The sequence below is a fragment of the Apium graveolens genome, chromosome 3, assembly GCF_009905375.1.
Source record: "Apium graveolens cultivar Ventura chromosome 3, ASM990537v1, whole genome shotgun sequence".
Lineage (NCBI taxonomy): Eukaryota > Viridiplantae > Streptophyta > Magnoliopsida > Apiales > Apiaceae > Apium > Apium graveolens.
The window spans coordinates 164,480,166-164,493,489 of NC_133649.1; the positions used below are offsets into that span (position 1 = coordinate 164,480,166).

Genomic DNA, 13,324 nt, shown 5'->3' on the forward strand with positions numbered 1-13,324 from the left:
TCTTGCGTGCTATGTGCTACGTGCTATTTGATTGATGTGTTATATGCCTTTTTGGTTATTTTTTGACCGTTTTGGTCATAAATTTCAATCCGTAAATCGGATTTGGGTAAAACGAAGGGTAGATAAAAGCTTATGGCGTCTGTTTGACGATTAGAATAATATGAGATTGAATATTGATAGATACTTGTGATGCCTAAAAGAGTAAGCGAGGCATAAAAAAGAAAGCCAATGATCAGTAAATAGAACCAAAGAGTAGAAAAAGAAAGCAAGTGATCGATGAATAGAAGCAAGGCACAAAATAAGAAGGAAAATGATGGATGAGTAGAACTGTTAGATGAATACAAGTAAAGTTGGAAATCTTCTGTGATAAGTCAAGTACTTCTGAACCTTTCTTCAAAATATATTGCAAATATTTCTGAACTTTCTCATAACATGTTGCTAGTATTCAAATTAAGTCATGTTTTATATTGCAAGCGCTTTAAACTATTCAACCTTGAACCCTGATCATATCATTGAACTTGAGCTGTAAGCTTTATTTCGTGTAAACCACCGACGTTGATTTCCCAGATATTAAACCATACAGATACAATACTACTCTACAAGTACACACACACCATAAACTAAATACTGAAACATAATCACTTGAGCATACAGAAACTTATATATCCTATAAATCCCTATAACATCATGAAGGGTTTTTTAGCACATAACGCAACGAAAACGTAAATTTAAATCTTAAAATAATGGAACCCTCCGCAGGATCCATGCGAAAAAATAATATTTAATTCGTAGTTCAATATGTTTATTTTAAGAAGCTTTACGTTAATGGAAAGATGGAGGTATTGAATGATCACCACGTAGCCCTTTGCTGGAACGATCTACGCCTTGAAGGTATCCACACGAATGATCGCCCGGAGGATGGGTGTGTACTAGCACGTTCTTGAGGCCGCCTTCTTGCTCTCTCTATCTCTCTTCAAGCTGCTAGGGTTTATGTTTTATGAAATAAAATGTGTAACCCTAATTCTATTAGAAAAAGATATTATATAGGCAATAGATAATGGGCCTCCGACCCTAAACTTAATTTTAGAGTTATTATTATTATTATTATTAAATTCAAAATTCTAATTATTGTATTATTAAGTCTCACTTAATCATCCAATAACTTAATTTCGAATTTAATATTAAATTCGAATTTCCTATTTATTTAATTAATTAAGTTTAATTAATAACAAATAATTCGAATTACTTACATTTAATTTAAATCCGAATTTAAATTAAATAATCCTCCAATCATTCTTTGTGCGACCCTTTAGGTTATTATTACGTTTGCAATAATTTTAAATCTAATTTAAAATTATAAATAATGAGCGAAATCTAGTAATACATCATTTTTACCCAAGTAATAATAATTAAATCGATGATCGATTAAACCTTTAGTGTATAATGTACAATATACTATAATCCTTTTAACCATATATTATAGATTAAACTTGAGGCATGTTATGTGTCATCCTCTTCATAATTTAATCCAGGTTTCCTTGATCGATGAGTAGACTATAACATCAAATCAACATTTGAGCATGACCATGCATTTCATAGTCTAACTCAAACAAGAGGCCAATAATATCACTCCTAAAATAGGAGGGTTAAATCCTTTCTAGATAATTCATATTTCTCATATGATTCATAAAATACCCAATATACATTTTTATCATCACCCAGTCAAAGGTATCTTTTAATGCAACCAAAGTATATTAATTCTCATATAGAAATATAATGATTTCAAGTATAAGGACCAATACATCATTATCACTGTGAGAATTACTTCTGACACAACGGACATGTAGAATCTCACATTGGGTCTTCCAGTACCATATATATAATACATGTGCCTGTGTTTTGACTTTAGTATCACTATACCTATGATCAATGAGATGTGATCATCAATCAACATACACACTAGTCTTAATGCATTATTATTGTCCCTTAATAATAATAGTCGACTAGGGATCTTTAGAAATATCGATACTATTTTCATATTCTCATTTCTAAGTCACGTACTTAGAGATATAAAATTACATATCATATTCCAAGGACATTTATTAATCTAACATCTTATCACAGAAAATAAAGATATAATAAATTACTAAAGAATAATCCATATAATCAGAATTAATAATCCAAATATTTCATAATATAAACATAATAGTGTTGTCTCTAGGGCACAAACACTAACAATCTCCCACTTGCACTAGAGCCAATCACCCAGATTTCTAATACCCATGGAACTAGTATGACCTTCGTGTTTTTGCTGCGACAAAGCCTTAGTCAGTGGGTCTGCAACATTATCATCAGTATGCACTTTATATATATGTATATCTCCTCGATACACCAAGAATGAATCTTTAGTCCTTTTCAAGTACTTAAGAATATTCTTGACTGCTGTCCAGTGACCCTCGCCAGGATTAGACTGGTATCTGCTCGTCATGCTCAAGGCATACGAAACAGCAGGTCGAGTACATATCATCGCAAACATCATAGATCCAATTGCCGAAGCATATGGAACTTTGCTCATACGGCCCTTATCATCTAATGATTTAGGGCAGTTATCTTTTGAGATCAATATCCCATGAGACATTGGTACATATCCTCTTTTTGCCTCTTACGTCCTGAAACGATGCAATATTTTGTCAATGTATGTACTCAGACCTAGGCCGATTAATTTCCTTAATCTATCTCTATAGATCTTGATCCCTAATATATAGGTAGCATCACATAAGTCCTTCATCGAGAAACTATTTCCCAACCAAGTCTTTAACAGCTTGTAGAGAAGGTATATCATGGGTAAGTCACGCACCAAATTTCATGCCCATCTATGAAGTTCTCAATTTTATAAAAATGTTTGAAGTTGAGGGTGAATAGTAACTCCGAAAATCACTAGCTTGTTTTCTTGATTTTTCATGAAATTTTAAGGCTCCTAAAGCTAGAGCAAGGCTTCATCAAGGATCTTAGGACTTTACTAAGTATTAACAAGCTTCAAAAAAGGTATAAACATTCATCCAAACATTTTTTAATTTTTAAGTTTCAATAAAAGTTAGGATCTTGGATATAAGTATTGTTTTGATGATTGATTTGATATTATCTTGATGTTTAGTTAATTAGTTTTAAGGTTGATGATTGTTGCCTCAAGAACATGATGTTCTTGAGAGGATTTAGTGTTGAGATAATGATTTGATGATTGTTGAAGGTGGTATAATGATTTAAGACGTAAACGAAACCCGAGTCGTAATCGTAATCTCGTTAAAATAAACAAAACTCAACCTACGTTTCTGCAGAAGTTCCCGAATGTATAATCTGTAGTTTCCTGAAAACTAAGACTTGATTATGATAGAAAATGTTATGAGGATCGTTTAGGCGCTTGAATCGCTTGATTCCGATTTACAGATCAAAAGTTATGACCGTTTTAGTAAAACGAATTTATGCGACAAAACTGCTACAAATTATGAATTTTGTAAATATAAATGAATGACTTAAAAATATTGAAAAATCACGAACTTTTTACAGAGAGTAAGAAATAGAGTTTATTATCTTCCATAAAAATTTCAAGTAAAAATGCTAAATTTTCAATTTTATAAAAATGTCGGAGCCGAGGTCGCACGGAGTACGAATGTCAAAAACAACCCCCTATTAGGAAACTGCCACTTCGGGATTTTCACCCCTGTTACCAGAAAATTATTTTCCAACGATGTGTTCTAAATTTTTTCTTGATCACACACGCGAAAACGGTGCATCAATTGAGTTAACAGTTTGAGAGATATCAACGGTTTAGTGAAAGCGGTTTGAATAGTAAAACTCCGTAGTTGACCGAACTTTTGAAAATGCTTTTCACCTAATTAAATTCATTTTATCAAAATGAAACTTTTAAGAAAGATATTATAGGAACTCAAGAAGCTCCTCGAGGTGGTTTTGTATTAAAATATTAATTTTACGATTTATTAAAAATGATGGAGTGCTACTTAATAGTAATATTCGGTAAAGTCAAATCTAGAAGACCACTTTGACCGTCCGTTTCGACCAAGGAGTGATACTTAATTCGAGTCGGTCGAATGATGAAAGTTATGAAGTATTGAACTTATTAGAAATAAAAGTTGGTGATGAGAGTAGGAATACTGATTAAGATTATGATGTTTGTTGATTAGAAAACCCGGAACGAGAGAAAGTCGGGAAACGTGTCTTGGACTCCAGGCAAGTTTTCAAACCCTAAATTTAAAACTGTTGTGTTGTGTTTATTTTCAAATAATGTCGATATATACATGATGCCATATTTACGATGTTTTACGAACTATGTTATATAATATCATACGATATGATAATAATTTCGATATATGAATTTTACCGAATTTCAATCGATAATGCTAGAGAGTAGCGTTGTATATATGAGGAGTATATTTAGACCGAGGACCGGTCAGTATAATTTTATGAAAATCCGGAATTATTCCGGAGTTGTTTTTATTTAAGAATACAAACGCTACAGTAGAGCGTGATATATAAATTATAAGACCGAGAGTCGGTCAGTTTTTATAAAGTATAAACTCGGGAATCATCCCGGAGATGTTTTGGACCATTAAAAGTCCGTACTTATTTTATTCCAAGGGACTCGATGTCCACTTGCGAAACGTTAAATACCTCGAACTTTTATTAAAATGATTTCCAAAGATCGTATTCCCTCAACTATATTTTATTGTTCTAATAATAAATATTATATATCTATTCATTTATTATGAGAGAAGTATACTCCAACGATTATTTATTTCAACCCCGATTAAACGTTAAAGATTATTAAATTACGTAGACATAAATTAGTTGAGGAATATTATTTTAAATATTCTTTTAAAGTAAACTCATTTGAGATTTAATTATTTATCGATTAATATTTAATTATTTATTATTTATTAAAGGATTTATTTTTGATTTAAAATTCATAAAACCTGATGTAAAATACTTTCTGATTTTCGGAAAATCATTCGAATAATTTCAGATCGCGGAGAATATTATCTCGACTTATTTTAAATATTTTGAATATAGTTTCAAAAGGAACTCCCCCTTATTTACTTATATGTTAACAACGGTCAACTCACATCCTTAGTACTTCCTCCGAAAACTTTCGGAAGTACATATATATATATATGAGGTAAAGTTGTGCCTATCAACAAGCAAAATGCTTGGGGAACTTTGATATAGTTCGATGATTCCAAGTATATGATAGGAGTTCCTAAAGGACAGATGAGGGGTAGGATCCAAGTACTTCGTGTATTGGATAGACTGCCGGTATGTAGGAGATGGTACTATATGTACCTAAGGACCTGTCGAGTGTGTGTATACCCGAAATGAGGACACGTAGCCCGTATGCGGCAAGGGTGATAACCGGGATACAAAGGTTTCATCCTTCTACTAGTAGAAAAGGTTACTATTTTCGTAGTACGACTGATCATCGTATGCGGTGGCTCCAACGAATGTCCTATTCTTCCAATTAGAATTGTGATGCAATATCGTAACCCAAGCCTAGGAGTTGGGTTTACCATTAAGGTATTCGCAGGATAATAAATCCACCAAAGAATTGTTTTCAAAAGAAGGTGTGTATCACTAAGGAAAACTATTTTTTTTGAATAAAATATATTTATCATATATGACGTTTTACTTGAGTTTGTCATACAGTCATTTCATACTGTACATTTTTATGTTGGACATTATAGCTCACTCTTGCTTTCTTTTAAATGACACAACACAACAGATAACCAGTATGCCGGTGTGGGACTTAGTCGCTTCTAGTCATGGGGAGAATCCCTGGCAGCTTTGTCTCAGGTGGGCAAGAGTATCAGATAGGTATAAGATATCAGTCATAATTATTGTAACTTCATGTAGAGGTTATGAATAATTGTTTGAGATCCTGTAAAGTATATTTGAGTGTAATAAAAGAAGATTGCATTTTGTAAATCATCTCTAAGGCTATAACTTGTGTGTGTGTATGAGATTGGGGTCTGTTGGATTATTGAATCTATATAGGTTACACATGAGTGAAGGATGGTGTGACGACCCAGATTCCTGACCCTGGATTTGGGGGCGTTACAATTGTCAAAGCCTTAAGCTGAGAAACTATAGCAGTAACTGCATCCACTTCCAAAATTCCTGCTACCTTGCCCTGAAGTAGTCTCTAAGTTGGATTTTGGTATTCATTGGCAGCCATCAGTTCAATCAATTCATAAGCTTCATAATAGCTTTTAGCCCACAAGGCTCCTCCTGATGCTGCATCAAACATGGGTCTAGAAGTAGATCCATTATAGAAGCAGTTACTGATCATCCAGTTAGGCATCTCATGGTGAGGACAGTTTCTAACCATCTCTTTATAGCGATCCCAAGCCTCACATAAAGATTCTCCAGATTACTGAGCAAATTGAGTAAGTGCGTTTCTGATTGCAGCAGTCTTCGCCATAGGAAAGAATTTAGTTAGGAACTTTTGAGCAAGATCCTCCTATTTGGTGATAGACCCTGGTGGTAGAGAATGTAACCAACACTTAGCTTTATCCCGCAGAGAGAATGGGAAAAACCTCAACTTAATAGCATCTTCAGAAACTCCATTGAACTTAAAAGTGTCGTAGATCTCAATAAAATCTTTGATGTGCATATTAAGGTCTTCTGTCAGAGAACCCCCAAACTGAACTGACATCTGTATCATCTGAATCGTGCTCGACTTGATCTCAAAGGTATTAGCCGAGATGGCTGGTCGAACAATGCTAGACTGAATATCATTAATCTTCGGTTGAGAGAAATCCATCAAAGCCTTCAAATTCGCTTCTGGTTCTCCCATTGAAATAAGTTCTTCTTCTTCAACTTTCTCCTCGACAAGAACTTCCTCGAAAACTTCCTTAGCTACTACAACTTCTTCCTCGGGTTGATCCAGTGTTCTCTTATGAGGCCGGGAACGCGTATGCATACACGCACGCTAGAGTACCTGAAACACGACAAGGAAACAAGTAAGTAAAATATCCGAGTCACTGAACTTTAGTGACCACTGATGACAAACACATAAACAAAAAATTAATACCGAATTCCCCAACAGCGGCGCCAAGAACTTGTTAGGGCTAGAACACGCGGTAATATTCACGCAAGTATATGCGATCGCAAGTAATATTGAATTATTTCTAGTTCATTCCCACCGAGACTAGTGTAAGTTAATTTCAATTGATGTACTTATGCAACAATGGTATAGTTATTATTCAATGCTAAGATGATTAATAAATTGAGGTTGTTTATAACTATGATTAACTAAGAGATTATACTAAAGAATATAAACTAAGAGAATAAGATTGTTGATTATTATATGTTGATTCCAACTTCATTAAATACTTCATTTAATAGCCTTTTTGTTCTTAACCTTAGCATGCAATGGTGATGACACTAATCAGATAACACAAAACTGATAAACGCCAACTTTCGTTGTACGAATACCAAACTACTAGACATCCACAAAAGAGATAGAATCTGAATAGACACCAATTATATTGAGACCCTATATGTCTCTAGAATTTGACAACATAACGGTTTAATGCACAAGTTATCTATCATGATTACATAGGGCAAGTAAGAAGGTTAAAATTACCTACGAATCATGCATATCAAATACATGAACCTATGCTAGCATGGCAAGTTCTAAACCCCTAGATTCACTTTCGCTTCATTAGAGATTAACACGCTATCTTATAAGTTCTCGGCGCTCATAAGACGAATAAGCACAACCAATACTAGGATATCATACAATCATCACACACTAAGGCATCGAAACAAATTACCTAAAGAAATCCATAAGTAAATCCGCTAGAACCCCACGATAACGATTAGCCCATAATCGGACTTATCATCAACGTGGGTTCCGATGAAAGCATGGCATAATAAATGTAGTCTTTATACTGAATAAATAATAAAACAAGTATAGAACAAGAGTATAGGTTCATAAGTAAGAAAACTAGCATCCAAAGTTACAACTTAAAATAAAGAACCACAAGAATAAACTAGATCCTCTTCGCCTTTTTTGAATTGTGCTCTACGGTCTTCTTACACCTTCTCCTTAAGCTCTCGTACGTCTTGTTATGAAAAATGATCATAAGTTATGTTTATATAGTAGCCCATGCAGATTAGAAGTCTTTCGGTCAAAAATCAAAGTAGAAACAGAAGTCCTGGAATTCGAGCCGGCGCAGCCTCGCGCTTCACCAGCGCGGGCACGCTGCACTTCTGTAATCCTGGCGCGGCCGCGCGCTACTACAGCGCGGGAGTGCTGACTCTCTAGAGAAAATCCTAACTTCTGCTTTTCTTGCTGGTTTGAGTTGGTCTTTTCACGACCAATCTTCTTGACACCATCCTAACACCATATTAGCATCAAAAGAATGCCAATCCCCCTAGGTCTTTAATTTAAGCCTGAAATGCAAAAACACTATAAAACATATCAAAAACACAAATAACTTGAGTACAAAACACCAATTCAAGCCTTTATAGGACATAATAAGTCGAAATAAATGCCAATTAACAATCATCCACTCATCCTTATAATTGTGCAAGAACAAATCTGCCTGCAGGACTAAAGCATAATTATCTTTATGAGCTTTCAAGAGGACATCATCACCCGGAACTATTCTTCGGGCATGGTTTCCTTTTATAGTCAATATCCCACTCTGTATATAATGTCATTGCCCAATACATAAATTCATAATTTAAAATAAATTATTTAATATATGAATCAAGGCATGTGCATTAAATACAAGTGTCAATCACTATATCCGGATTAAGAACCTAAGCAATAATAATATCGTAGAATCTTAGTTCTTCTTTATAGTCAGAATAAAAGAACTATTCTACTATTTCGATCTCGTTCAATATACATAAGTATTATTCAAGAGACAAGATAAACTATTTCTAAATAATACTTCAGTCGTTCCAGTGGTTTGTCTAACACCACTTAGATTGTAAACCTTTGACTATATTATATAAAGAGTCTGTCAATCTAATCTTCTGCTATCCTATTTTATACTAGATTGCCTATAATATATAATTTACAGACATTGTGAAAACATGCATTCAAGATTCTCAAAAAATTATAATATACTTTAAACGTAGTTTAGTATATACCCTAACAATCTCCCATTTATACTTAAGCTATTCTTTTAGTATATCAGTGTTTATTACAATCAATCCGCCACCAACAATATAACTATTTGACGAAGTGTCTGACTCCTATCGCTTCCACGTGCTCCTGAAAAGCCTTAGCTGGTAAGATTTTCGTGAAAGGATCTGCCCAGTTATCCTTTGACACTATATCAGCCACAATAATATCTCCTCGTTTAATGAACTGCCGTATGAGGTGATACTTATGTTCTATGTATTTCGCTACCTTATGGGCTCGTGGGTCCTTGGTATTCGCCACAGCTCCAGTATTATCACAATAAATCGTGATTTGTCGTGGAAAATTAGGAACTACATCCAAATCCTGGAGGAAGTTTCGGAACCATATAGCCTTTTTGGCTGCCTCACTGGCTGCCACATACTCGGCCTCCAAGGTTGAGTCTGCAATGCATTTCTGCTTCACAGTCCTCCATATTACGGCTCCACCTCCCAAAGTAAAAACACATCATGTGGTGGACTTTCTCTTATCTCTATATGTCTGGAAATCTGAATCGGTATATCCCAGAAGCAACAAATTCGAGGACCTGTAAACTAACATATACTCCTTAGTACTTCGCAAGTACTTGAGTATTGTTTTTACTGCACTCCAATGTTCATGTCCTGGTTTAGAATGGTATCTGCTAACCATGCCCACGAAAAATAGATATCAGGCCTCGTACATAACATGACATACATTAGGCTTCCACATGTTGAAGCATAAGGAACTGCCTTCATGTTCTCTCTCCTTAGGTATTGAAGGACACTGACTCTTTGATAGAGAGACTCCATGCCTGAAAGTTAAATTACCCTTCTTGGAGTCTTGTATGTTAAAATGAGCTAATGCGTCATCTATTTAGGGCTCTTGAGATAAAGCCAACATCCTTTTCTTGCGATCCCTTATTACTTTGATCCCAAGGATGCATGCCGCTTCACCTAAGTCCTTCATTTCAAATTATTTGAACAACCATGCCTTTATTGAAGACAATATCTTAACATTATTTCCAATGAGAAAAATGTCATCAACATATAGCACTAGAAAAACCACTGCATTTCCCTCACATCTCTTATACACAAATGCTTCACTTAACTTTGATCAAACCCATACGCCTGGGCTGCCTGATTAAAACGAATGTTCCAATACCTAGAAGCTTGTTTAAGTCCATAAATAGACTTCTTAAGCTTACATACAAGATGCTCTTGGCCTTCCTTAATGAATCCCTCTGGTTGCTGCATATAGATGGTTTCTTCAAGACTTCTATTAGGGAAAGCTGTTTTGACATCCATTTGTCAAATCTCATAATTGAGATGAGCTGCTATAGATAAAAGAATACGGATTGACCTAAGCATGACCATTGTTAAAAAGGTTTCCCCATAACCGATACATTCTTTCTGAGTATACCCTTTCGCAATAAGTCTTGCTTTCTAGGCTTTCACCTTTTTATCTAATCCCCTCTTTTTTCTTGTAGATCTACTTACATCCAATGGGTTTTACACCTTTGGGTGGTTCCATGAGCTTCCAGACCTGATTAGAATACATCGATTCCATCTCAGATTCCATTGCCTTTTTCCAAAGATCTGCATCTTTGCCTTGCAGTGCATCTTCGTATGTCCAGGGATCATCATCATGTTCACCAGAGACCAAGTCTGAAGACTCTCCCAAAAACATGAATCTAGCAGGCTGACAAACAACCCTCCCACTACGACGAGGCACTGATGCGGTATTTGTGACATGTTGTGCATTTTGTTGTGGTTATTCTACTTTTACTATCGGTTTCTGGGTATAATCTGTCCCTCCCACTAGTTCCTCTAAAATGACACTACTCATGGGTTTATAATTTATTATATGGTCTTGCTCTAAGAATCTAGCATTGGTGCTTACAATGACATCCCGATTCTTCGGACTACAAAATAAATAACCTTTCATTCCCATGGGGTAGCCTACAAACAGCCTTACTCCTGTATGAGATTCTAACTTAGTCGCATTCCTGTTCAGCACATGTGCTGGACAACCCCATATCTGAATATGTCTTAGACTCGGTTTATGCCCGGTCCAGAATTCTAAGGGGGTTTTAGGAACCGATTTAGAAGGTACTAGGTTCAGAAGATAAGCTGTTGTTTCTAAGGCATGTCCCCAAAATGACTTGGGTAAATCTGAATAACTCATCATCGATCTAACACTCTCTAAAAGAGTCTAATTCCTTCTTTATGCTACACCATTCTGCTGAGGTGTGCCTCATGTAGTCAACTGGGATTCTATCCCATTCTCTGATAAATATTCCCTAAATTCTCCAAGCAAGTATTCACCACCATGATCTGATCATAGTGACTTGATACTTTTACCAAGTCGCTTCTCCGTTTTAGCTTTGTACTATTTGAACTTCTCAAAGCACTCAGACTTACGGCGTAACAAAAAAACGTACCCATATCTTGAATAATCATCAATGAATGTGATGAAATACTCATAACCCCCTCTTGCTTGGATATTCATGGGTCCACATAAATCAGTGTGAACCAATTCTAACACTTCTTTGGCTCTATTCCCCTTTTTCTTGAAATGCCTATTAGTCATTTTACCTTCCAAACAGGATTCACAAATTGGAAATGGCTCCACTGCCAATGAGCTTAAAGGCCCATCTACTACCAGTCTTTGAATCCTTCTCAAGTTAATATGACCTAATCTCAAGTGCCAAAGATATGTTTGGGTCAAACTAGAAGGTTCCTTTCTTTTAATAGATGTAGAAGACGTGTTATTCAATTTTCTATACTGTAGTTGTAGTGCAAGTTGACTAGGATTAATTATATATAAATTGTCTTGCAATGTTCCTAAACATATAATTCATTTATTCATCATAATAAAAACATTATGATCCAAACAAACATTATAACCATTTATAGTAAGCTTAGAAACTGAAATTAGATTTCTTCTAAATGAAGGTACATAAAGACAATTGTTCAAAACTAAAATCCTATCAGAACAAAAAGATAAATGAATAACTCTTACTGCAACTACTGCTACTTTGGTAGCATCTCCCATGAACACGTATATCTCACCATCTCTAAGCATTCTGGATAGTTGAAATCCCTGTATAGAATTACAAACAAGATCAGTGGCTATTGTATCTACATACCAAGTGCTCATAGATATAGCCGCTATATATGTTTCTGTAACTAGAGAAAGAGACATGCCAGTATTGTTTATCTTCTTAGGAAGAGGACAATCTTGTTTCCAGTGACCTGACTGCTTGCACCTGAAGCACTTTCCCTTAGGCTTTTTCACACCACCTTGAACTCCCACTGCATTCGCGGCTTTCTGTGTCTGAGTCTTTTTCTTCTTCTTCTTACCTTTCGGTTTAGAGGAAGAACCTTTCTCAGCCATATCCACTTGAACAATCTGCCGAAATAATCTTTCAGCTGCCTGAAGTTCTGTCAGAAGTTCTGCGAGACTATACAACCTCTTGTTCATGTTGTAATTCAAGCGAAACTGCTCAAAACTCTTAGGCAAGCTCATAGAGACAATGTCAATCTGGATTTCCCCGTCAAGTTCAGCACCAAGGATCTCTATCTCATTCAGATGAGACATCATCTTGAGAATATAATCCCTTACAAGCGTTCCTTCAATCATCTGAGTGTTCATTAAATCCTTCATGGCTACTTGCCTAGCAGCCCTATTCTGATCTCCAAAAAGTTCCTTGAGATTAAAGAGCATATCCAAAGCTGTGGTCATAGACTTATGCTAATGCTGCAAAACACCCGTCCTTGATGCGAGAATGTAATATCGTGACATCTCATCATCCTTAATCCACCGCTTATAATACTCTTTCTCATCTTCAGGAGCATCAGCATCATGCTAATCTGTCTTGGGTTCATAAGTGCAAAACTTATACTCCTCGGCAGTCAACACAATGTCCAAATTTCGTTTCCATTCAATATAGTTAGGTACGGTAAGTTTGTTATCCTTAAGTATGGTGAACAGTGGATTAAACCCCATTTTAACCTGAGAATCATGCATAAAAACATCACATAAAAAATAAAGGGTGCATTAAATATTAAGTCCTATTGGTTCCTCTAAAAATTATTAAAATTAATGCACTAACATTTAAACACCATAAGTTTC

At 35.3% G+C, this 13,324-nt stretch overlaps 1 non-coding gene across 1 annotated transcript; it reads left to right on the forward strand.

Annotated features, from left to right (window-relative positions):
* The first annotated feature begins 6,368 nt into the window (after nt 1-6,368).
* Nucleotides 6,369-6,475, forward strand: LOC141716385 (small nucleolar RNA R71). Its single transcript, XR_012573097.1, has one exon. It is a non-coding gene; the product is annotated as a small nucleolar RNA R71 (small nucleolar RNA).
* The last annotated feature ends 6,849 nt before the right edge of the window (nt 6,476-13,324 follow it).